The sequence below is a fragment of the Zingiber officinale genome, chromosome 2A, assembly GCF_018446385.1.
Source record: "Zingiber officinale cultivar Zhangliang chromosome 2A, Zo_v1.1, whole genome shotgun sequence".
In the NCBI taxonomy this organism is placed as follows: domain Eukaryota; kingdom Viridiplantae; phylum Streptophyta; class Magnoliopsida; order Zingiberales; family Zingiberaceae; genus Zingiber; species Zingiber officinale.
In genome coordinates, this window is record NC_055988.1 from 21,297,646 (window position 1) to 21,307,772 (window position 10,127).

Here is a 10,127-nt window from a genome sequence, read left to right on the forward strand (position 1 = left end):
ATTTTCCTAACACAATGGGAATTGAAAAAATAAAGAAAAAAAATATATGAGGGAAAAAAATATTTGAGAACATATATAAAATCAGGATAAATAGAGGAGCAAATAGGAACTGGTTTCATCTAATTCCGAGGTCTCTAGGTCGGTCAACCGTGAATTTAGGGAAATGTAGAGTTTGCAACGAATCTGGAATTCGTTGGAAATTTCCAACGAATCTGGAATTCGTTGGAAATTTCCAACGAATTGGTAGATTCGTTGCAAAGTATGCAATGACTTAAAAACTCGTTTGATCGACCTAGAGACCTCGGAATCGTATGAAACAAGTTTCTATGTGCTCCTCTTGGTCTCCTGATTCTATAGATGAGCTCAAATATTTTTTTTCACATAAGATAAATTTTTAACATCTTGGTCAATTGGATGAATTTGAATTTGAGCATGAATTGAAAAAATAAAGAAAAAAATATATGAAGGAAAATAAATATTTGAGAACATATATAAAATCTGTACAAATAGAGGAGTACATAGGATCTAGTTTCATCCAATTCCGAGGTCTTTAGGTCGGTTAACCATGATTTTATGAAATTATTAATTTTCCAACGTATTAAATTTGTTGGAAATTTTCAACGAATTTGTAGATTCGTTGGAAATTTACAACGAATCTACAGATTCGTTGGAAATTCCCAACAAATTTGAGGGTTGTTGGAAATATCCAACAAATAATTATGTTGTTGGAAATTCGTTGGAAAAACCCTTATATTAACTCCACCCGGTCCGTTCTTTTCTCCTTGCCCTAATTTTTCTCCTTTCCTGCGGCGGCTGCGCGACCTAATTTTTCCACCCATCTCTCTCGTCCAATAAGCCTTGTTTTTGCTCCGTCGATCTCATTTCCTTGTTTTTGCTCCGATCTCGCAGCGTCGCCTGGACGCTCGCGGCTGCGCCTGGCCACGAGCGCTCGCTCCTGGCCGCGAGCGGCCGCGCCTGGCCGCGAGCCGGCTCGCTTGTCGGCGAGCTGCAGCGCCTGGCCGCGATTGGCACCGCCTGGCTGCGAGTGGCCGCGCCTGGCCGCACGCTCGCGTCTGGCCATGGTTTCTCGCGCTCGCGGCGGTGCCTGGCCCTAGTGCCGCCGCCTGGCCACTCTCACCGGCGCCAAGGTTGGCCACTCGCGCCTAGGTTGGCCACTATCTGCCTCACCTGGCCATTGTCAGCATAGGATGGTTGCTGGTGGCCTCGCCTAGCTGTTGTACGCATTGGTGATTCCGCTGGCAGCGTAGGCTGGCCACTGGTGGCTGATGCTGGCCGCTGGCAGCGTAGGCTGGTCGCTGCCAGCATTGGATAACCTCTGTTTGTAAATCGGCAGGTCATTGTTTGATGTCAGCTAGTTGTTCTCAACCTTGGTAGGCCTTGGGGTGTCTATGCCTTACCGCGGCACAGCTGTCCGGGCGTCAGTTCCTTGCGGCTGGGGCCAAGATTATATTTGATAATTTGTAGACCTTTTTATTTAATTATAATTTTGATATTATTGTTTGTGCAGGTTTGGATTTGACGTGGCTGGGAGAGACGTTCGGTTTTATTTACCTTTGTTAGGTATATTTATTTACACATGATATTTTAATAATGATTGCATGTTTTTATTTGTAGATCTTTTTATTTTATTATAATTCTGATATTATTGTTTGTGCAGGTTTGGATTTGACGTGGCTGGGAGAGACGTTCGGTTTTATTTAGGTATATTTATTTACACACGATATTTTAATTCTGATATTATTGTAATTCTTTTATTTTATCAATTTTATAAATTCTTAATTTTTGTATTTTGATTATTATTGTTTTTTTTGTTCCAAATAGGGTTGATAGGTGAAGATGATGATGGTATTGACGTAAAAATATGTAAGTTTTACTTATTTATAAGTCTTTACTTATTTATTTTTGTGTTGGTTTATAAAATTTTCTTTTTGTTTGTTTATCTTTTGATGTAGGTAGAAGAAGGATTTGGATTGAGAAGGATCTCCATAAAATTATTTTCTACTCTACCTTTTTCATGTTTATGTATGAATTTGGAATTTTGATACTATGACATATTTCTTGTAACTTTATTATAGTGTTTGGTTTAGGGTATTAGTTGTAGTTGTATATTATTGTAGTTTGTATTGTTGGATGATGATGTGTGTTGTATTGTTAGTTTTCTTGTAACTTTTTCATGTTGTATTGTTAGTTTTATGCTCTTAGTTTAGGTTGTGTATGGAACATGTTTTAATGATGTATGTGTTTGGGTTTATATTATTGATATTTGTATTTATTTGGTTGTACATTAATATGTTGGTTGATTTTTGGTTTATATTTGTGTTTTGTGTTTTAGTGGTGTATTATATATATGTTGAATTTGTTTTTAAAAAAATTGTAATAGGAAAAAATATTGAAAAAAGATGGGTCTGGATATTTTTTTTTTTAATTTTGAGACGAATTTTGCAACGAAATTGGATTCGTTGGAAATATCGTATTTATTGGAATGTTGCAACGAAAAAATGTATTTTCGTAGGAAATTTCCAACGAAATATGGATTTGTTGAAAATTTCCAACAAACACAATTTTTTGTTGGAAATTTCCAGCGAATATGAATTTTGTTGGATATTTCCGACGAATACAATTTTTCGTTGGAAATTTTCAACGAATACAAATTTCATTGGAAATTTCCAACGAATACCATTTTTCATTGGAAATTTCCAACGAATCCATATTTTGTTGGAAATTTCCAACGGAATTCATATTCGTTGGAAATTTCCAACGAAAATGTGGTTTTGTTGGAAATTTCCAACAAATATGTATTTTCGTTGGAAATTTCCAACGTAAATGTATTTTCGTTGGAAATTTCCAACGAATCCACATTTTCGTTGGAAATATTATAGTTTGTAACTTTTCCAATAAATAGTTATTCGTCGCAAATCTATTTGCAATGAATACGTTTTTTCGTTGTTAATTTGCGACAAATTTGGGGTTCGTTGGAGATTTTTTCTTTTGACATTTCCAACAAATATTTGTTTTCGTTGTAAATTTCCAACAAATTTTGGAACGAGTTTTGATTTCGTTGCAAAATTTCCAACGAATTTTGCAACGAATATTGATTTCGTTGCAAAATTTCGAACGAAATTATAATTTTTCGTCGCAAATTTTTGCGATGACATATTTGCAACGATTTTTTTTTTGTCGCAATTTTCGTCCCAAATCCAATTTCCAACGAATTTTTTTCTAAAATTTGTTGTAAAATTTGTCCCTAAATGATAGTATTTTTGTAGTGGTATAATAAATATGACTTTCCGTAGTGCATCATCAACAACGTATATTTGTAGCGTACTGTTAATAATAATTTCTCAACATGCCAAATAAAGCACACTGTGAAAACTATTATATATCTATAAATAACAGTAAATAAAAATAATCTATTGTTAAATATCATTTTAAAAGCGCTAAATGTAGTGTATTAATATTAATTAATAATAGAGCAACTACACGTGTTAATAATATTTTTAACAGTGAATGCACAGCTTAATATAGATGCACTGTTAAAAATTAAACTGTGAATGCACTGTTAAAAATCTTATTTTATTCCAATGTGTCCCCCTTTTACAGCACACCCCCTCTCTCTCCCTTGTTAAATGACCTTCTTACCCCTCTTCTTTAAAATAATAAAGTCATTTTATTTTTTTCCAATTTTATTTACTTTCTTAGTTTTATTTTTTTTTCAATTTTATTTACTTCCTTAGTTTTATTTTTAAAATAAATTTTATTTATTATTTTTTCATCAATTTTTTTTATCCATATTTTACTTTTAAATTTTTTATAAATAATAACCCCTAAAATCTACTATTAAAAAAAACAAAGATCATAAGATATCGAATCTTTTATCCCAATATCACTTGTCCCCATGTCCCACTCATTGCCTTAGCCCATCGTCGGCGGCACCGCCGACGATCTCCGGCCGTAGCCTCGATTAAAACTATATCCTAGGAGGAAGGTGAATGCAGTCGATGTGATCAATCCCGAAATTCGGTCGGATTTGAGTAAACTTTTCTTCGTCAACGATTTGAGTCCCTGTTTAAATTCGACCGAATTTCGACGTCGATCGCCTTGATAACGACCCCCGGGTTCACCTTCCCTTAGGGTATAGTTCTGGTCGGGGTGACGACCAGAGGTCGTCGATAGTAGGCTCGAGGTGACGAGTGAGATTTGAGGACAGAGAAAATTGAGGACAAAAGATTCAATCTCATATTACAAATATAAAAAAAGTATGATATTTTTGTCGAGAAAATACTTTAAAAAAAAATAGTATAAAAGTAAATAATATGATGGGACTGGGAAGGGAGTGTGTGCGAAAATCTACGATTAAAAAATAAATAAAAGATTATAAATATATAATAAAATTTTTTTAAAAAGAATTAAAATTATAAAAAAAACTGATTAAAAAAAATCAATAAAATAAAATAAAACAAAATAAAACGTGGCACTACCCCTCAAAACATTATATATATATATATATATATATATATATATATATATATATATATATATATATATATATAATTTTTATTTTGATCCATATATTTATACTATTTAAATTTTTATAAATAATAATTCTTAAGATCTAAGATAAAAAATAAAGAAAGATTAAAATATATAATAAAAAAATTATTCAAAAAATAAAACTGATAAAAAATAAAATTAGTTAGAAAAACAAAACTTAAAAAAATTAAAACGAAAATAACGTGAATGAGGAATAAGGAAAAAAGATAAAATGGTAAATATCATTATATTTTATGATGGGTCCGGGGAAGGGAGGCTGTCAGGAGGGATGGGAAAAGCAGCTCTCCTCCGAAAATAAGTTGAGATCCTCTATCTCCAAAATGATGTATCCTCATATCCTCTCATTGATCGGATGGGTTAAATCATATCTTAAGAATACAGTGCACGTCATGAAATCATCATGATCATCACGAAAAAGAATATGAGGACATATCATTTTGGGGACGAAGGATCTCCCTGATCTTCATGACTTTGTGCCCTTCGCGCCTCCCGCCATCACCTCAAGCGCCACCCCCTATCACCACAAGCGCCAACCCCTTTCCGTGCCCTCTTGGCACCCTCGCTCCCTCTTCAAGCTCTTGGCGCCGCCCTCGATCCTCCCTACAAGACCCGCAACCCTATCAGCGCCGTCCCCCATCGCCGCCCCATACCTTCCCCTTTCAGTCCCCTCTTCGAGCTCTTGGTACCCCCACTCCCTCTTCAAGCTCTCGGCGCCGCCCTGCAACCCTCCCTGCAAGCCCCGCAACCCTATCAACGCCCCCCTCCGCCACGCCATGCCTTCCCCTTTCCGTCCCCACTTCTAGCTCTCGGCGCCACCCCCCGAGACATGCCCAAAATTTCCTCGGCGCATCCCTTCGCCTCCTTCGTCAAACAGTAAATCGATTCTGGATGTGAGGCGATTGACTCTGACAAATCGATCTTCTCTTCGTATCTTCACCTCGGCCCCCGACGCTGAGGTGACCCTTCGCCCTGCCCTAATATCTTCTTCGCACTGCCCTAATCTTATTCACACGAACTGCCCTAGTATGTTACTCTTCTTTTTCTCTTCTTGTTCCTCTTCCATTTTTCAACATTTGTTGATTGATTCTTTTGGGGGATTGTTGTAGCCATGCCAATCCGGCTCTTTTAGGAATGTTGGTGGTGGCGTCGAGGTGAAGCTTCGGTTGAGGCGGCCTTGCAAGGAATGGGATTTCTTCCCATTCGAGTAGGTTCTTGATAAAATTTTCCATGAGCTCACATCGTGCATGGGCCACAAAATGCCTCGTTCTATAAGCTCTAGGATGAGTTACGCAAGGTGATTCCTCTTGATCAAATTTTCTTCTTGTTATCTTTATATAAAAGCATATCAAACTTTCCCTTATTTAGGTGTTTCACAAAGTTTTTGGAATCATGATTAATGTGATCATCAATATTGAACCAAGATGAATTTATGCTTGGACTTGTATACTTAATTTTGGTAGTTTTCTTGACATCTATTAGTGGATGAAGATGTTTGACTGGATTGCCTCCATGTTCTACTAGAAGCTATTGAATTATCGATTGTATGTTCATTTTAATTGTTGAACATTTACTTTTCTTTTGGGTGTATCTATGAGAGATGTCAATCTCTTCTCATCATATAAATACATAGAGTTTATCCATCCATTGAGCCACCATTTTCTTCTCACTCACAATTTAAGAGGTAATGTTTCTCTTCCCTCTATAAATACGTACCTTATTGTGATACTAATACCATGAGATAGACTTTTGGGGCTTTCCCTATCCTGTCCTTAGAAAAGTTACTAGATTTTCTCTTCTTCTTTGAAACTTACCACAAAAGTTATCAAAATTCAAAAGCCACAGTCATTCATTTTCTAAGTTGATAACAATTATATATATGTAAATGCATCTTCATTTCACTATGTTCTTTTCTATTAGTTGTTTATACATAAAGCCAAATTAATTCAAAGAATCTTTATCTTTTCTCTTATTCACCTCTCAATCCTTTATATATCTAATATTACTTAAGTCTCTTTATTTTCCTTTCCAAACTCTACAATCCGACAATAACTTTTTTCTTATCCTTAGTTCTTAACTTTTTATAAAACTTATCAAATGCTTTTAGCCTTTGTTGTACCTATCAATGTTGTTTGCCTCAATTTTAGTTCCTTTATACATATTCATAGTTTCTTAATTTGTACAACTTTAAGATTATTTTAAACATGTCTTCTTTAAACTAATAGTCTTTTGTACTCCCTTATACCACAACTAACTTTTTTTATATAAGTTTCACCTCTCTAGCTTTAGAGAGGTGGTATTGGTAGCGGTATTGGGAATGATGCTTGTAAAATTAGATTGCTAGAGGTGGCATTGGTAGAGGTATTGGGAATGATGTTGGCGGCGATAGTAATGTCAATCGTGGAAAAAAAAAGTGGTAATGTCGATAATGTTAACCAACATCTAAATTTCAATTTTTGACCCAATCTTAATTTTATCACTATAAACTTAATGTATCTTATGGTGCATGTTGCAGATGAAGTAAATCCAGAAAATAACATTCCTCTGTCTCCCAGAGGCTATATGCTAAACCTAATGACAACAAAGTTGATTTTTTAATTACTTTGGTAGTGTCAACATTCCTTTACATGGTAGTTACTGTTTTTTTTTTTTAATTTATATGATCATATTTGTTTTTATCATATTCGATGTCAATTCAGTCATTTTTTAAGACTTATGTTTTGACCATATGGGTGTATGAAACTTTAATCTAATCCCATGAATCTTTAGTGGTTGCATGAAGGATGTCAAAATATCTAAAACCATGTACTTGAATTAATTAAAGTTGGAAAAAATCATTGCTAGAATAAGACATGTTCTTATAATGGGGCTCTATCACTTATATTAGGTGTTAATTGGAGATCTTTCCACCAGTGCTCCTTTTTGGTAAACTTTGGTACGCTGTGGTAGTTCAAGATATTGAATTATGATCAAGTGCACTAGAATATAGAAATGTATTAGAAATTCATGCTATTGGTTTTTATAGTTGGATTTAATTATTTAGTAACTCTACTATGCTCTGATTGTATTTACACCGCTTGATGTTAACATAGATAATGTTACCAAGTATATCTTGTTTCCAGAAACTCATATATTGCATAGCTTGTCAACATTATTATCTCTAGAAGGGTTCTTGGAGATAGTTTCTAAAAACAAGATTCATCTGGCTGTCAAAATGCAAATTATGACAAAGTTCGTGGAGATGAACCCTGAAGATTACATCAATTTTCTTTCAATTCTAGGACCTCAGGCTCCTCCTTGGCTTATACTAATCAAAGGTAAGATATTGTTGGGCAAGCTTTTGGAAGTGGAGTGAGGATGCCTCCATTAAGACCTTCTGATTCTTCAAAGGATATTCTTAATTATATTGTACTGTCTTTTATTATATTTCTTTGATTGTTAGTTATTCAAAGTTTTTTGTAAAACATTTGGAGTTGATTTATAAAGATTTGTGAGCTTTGTAAAATGATTATTAGATGAATAAGTGTTGTATGAATTGTGATTATGTTTAAATTTTAATTTTGGATTATATATTTTAAATAAATATTATTGATAATCGTATGGTGTTGATAATTATATATGTGATATTTATTTATTTTTTATATGCTATTATTTACAGCATACGACCGTGCGTTGCGAATGCTATTATCCGTAGTGCACGGCCCCACGCTACGAATGTTATTATCCACAACGCGTGGCCGCATGTTGTTAATTTGTTATTACTTTTAACAGTTTGGAGTTGTACAACATGTAATGCACACTACGAATAGAATAATTGTGCACTACAAAAAGTTAAATTTATTAGAGTTCAAAATTTAGGAAGCACTACAAATTCGCCTCCTAATTTATACTAGGGGAAGAAATTTTTGTCCGACCAAACTAATCACCTAATCACCTCTAATCAGACTAAGCATTACTGTCATGGAGGTTTAATCTTAAAGAATGAAAGCGACGAGTACGATTGTCTAGAAGATTAACATTTGCCAAGTAAAATAGCAATTAAATAATATTGCTATTAGTGGAACTCTTCTTAATTAATGTTCATTTAGCTGTTCGTCGACGAACACGTACGTCAATCGTATTAATTCTTGCACTTCACTTGAACTACTCAAATCAACGTGATATGCATGGCTGTACATCTTATGGAACAAGCATAGAATATGTGCCAACAATGGCTTCTTTCCGCGTTGAAATATTATTCTTGTCATACGTTTTTTCTAGACGCTTGCCTCAATTCTCTTAATGCGCACATGATGTCCAAGTGCATGCCTGTGTATCCAAAAACAAAACATGCGTCAAGGAAGGAAGATGTATGCCATTGTTGCTGGCTGGCTCATGGATTGGACCTTTGCCTAACACTAGTATATTCTCTAGCTCTTTATTGTCACTAGATGAAGAACATGATGACACCCCATAATCAACTATAAGTTTGAAAAAGATGGAGCATTTGAGGGTGGTGTGGAAGGCAAGGACTAGACATGAAAAGCGAGGTCTAGTTTTATTCTCTTCTTATGTATCCTTTACCTTTAGTCAGGCGGCGATTATGTATGCAGCAGTGCTCATGAAGTCATCTTTTAAATGGAGCTTTAATTTATTTGCAATCATGGCTTACGGTTTCCTTTTGTAATTTAACTCTCGGAGGAACATCGGGGATAAATGTAATCGTCCTCTTTTCTACAAAAGGATATGTTTCCCTTTTATCCGACTGGTCGTCAGTTAGATTTCGCTTTTGCTGGTTGAGATTTGGAGCGAGAGCTAGCAGCATGCAGTGAGTTGATCAGCTCGTAGGGTTGGCAAGATTGTGAAGGTGTCATGAGTGGCATGCATTAATATGATTAAACAAACACAAATAGGGCCGGGCAGTGGTGATGCTGCTGCTAGCTGCTGTTTGGAGAATCAACACCATGGTTAATCGGAACGATTGTAGTAACCATTATAAAATTTTTTAATATCATTTCGTGGAATAATCATGACACTGATTTATTATTATTACTATTATTATTATTATATATATATCATGACACTACATAATCGCCATGCTTCATGCGCGCCCCAATTCGAGGCGTCTCCAATGCATTGGAGGCATCTTCGTCATTTTTTTTACAGTGTTGAGGCCTCAATTCAATACAGTATATATATAGCTCCTGAGTTAAATCAATTAGATTTTGTTTTTAGGATTTAGGAGTTAGATTATAGTATTCAAGTTAAAAAAATTTAAAACTAAAAAAAATTAGGTGTTTATGGGGTAATATATTTAGGGTGTCTAATAATATTTTTATTTTTTTAGCTCTGAGATTAAGTCAATTAGAATTTATCTCTAAGGTTTAGGGGTTATGCTATAATATTCAAGTTAAAAAAATATAAAACTAAAAAAAAAATAGCTACTCACAAGGTATAATATATGTATTTAGGATTTAAGATTTAGAAAGTTTAAAAAATCAAAAAAAAAATTGAGGCGCTTGAATTTGATCTAGGTGCCTCAACAATATTAATAAAACAAAATTTTCCTAAGGCGCCAT

At 34.6% G+C, this 10,127-nt stretch overlaps 1 long non-coding RNA gene across 1 annotated transcript; it reads left to right on the top strand.

Moving 5' to 3' along the window:
* The first annotated feature begins 4,980 nt into the window (after positions 1-4,980).
* On the top strand, positions 4,981-8,113 carry LOC122040921. The gene is made up of 3 exons (XR_006128751.1): positions 4,981-5,595; positions 5,679-5,866; positions 7,692-8,113. It is a non-coding gene; the product is annotated as an uncharacterized LOC122040921 (long non-coding RNA).
* The last annotated feature ends 2,014 nt before the right edge of the window (positions 8,114-10,127 follow it).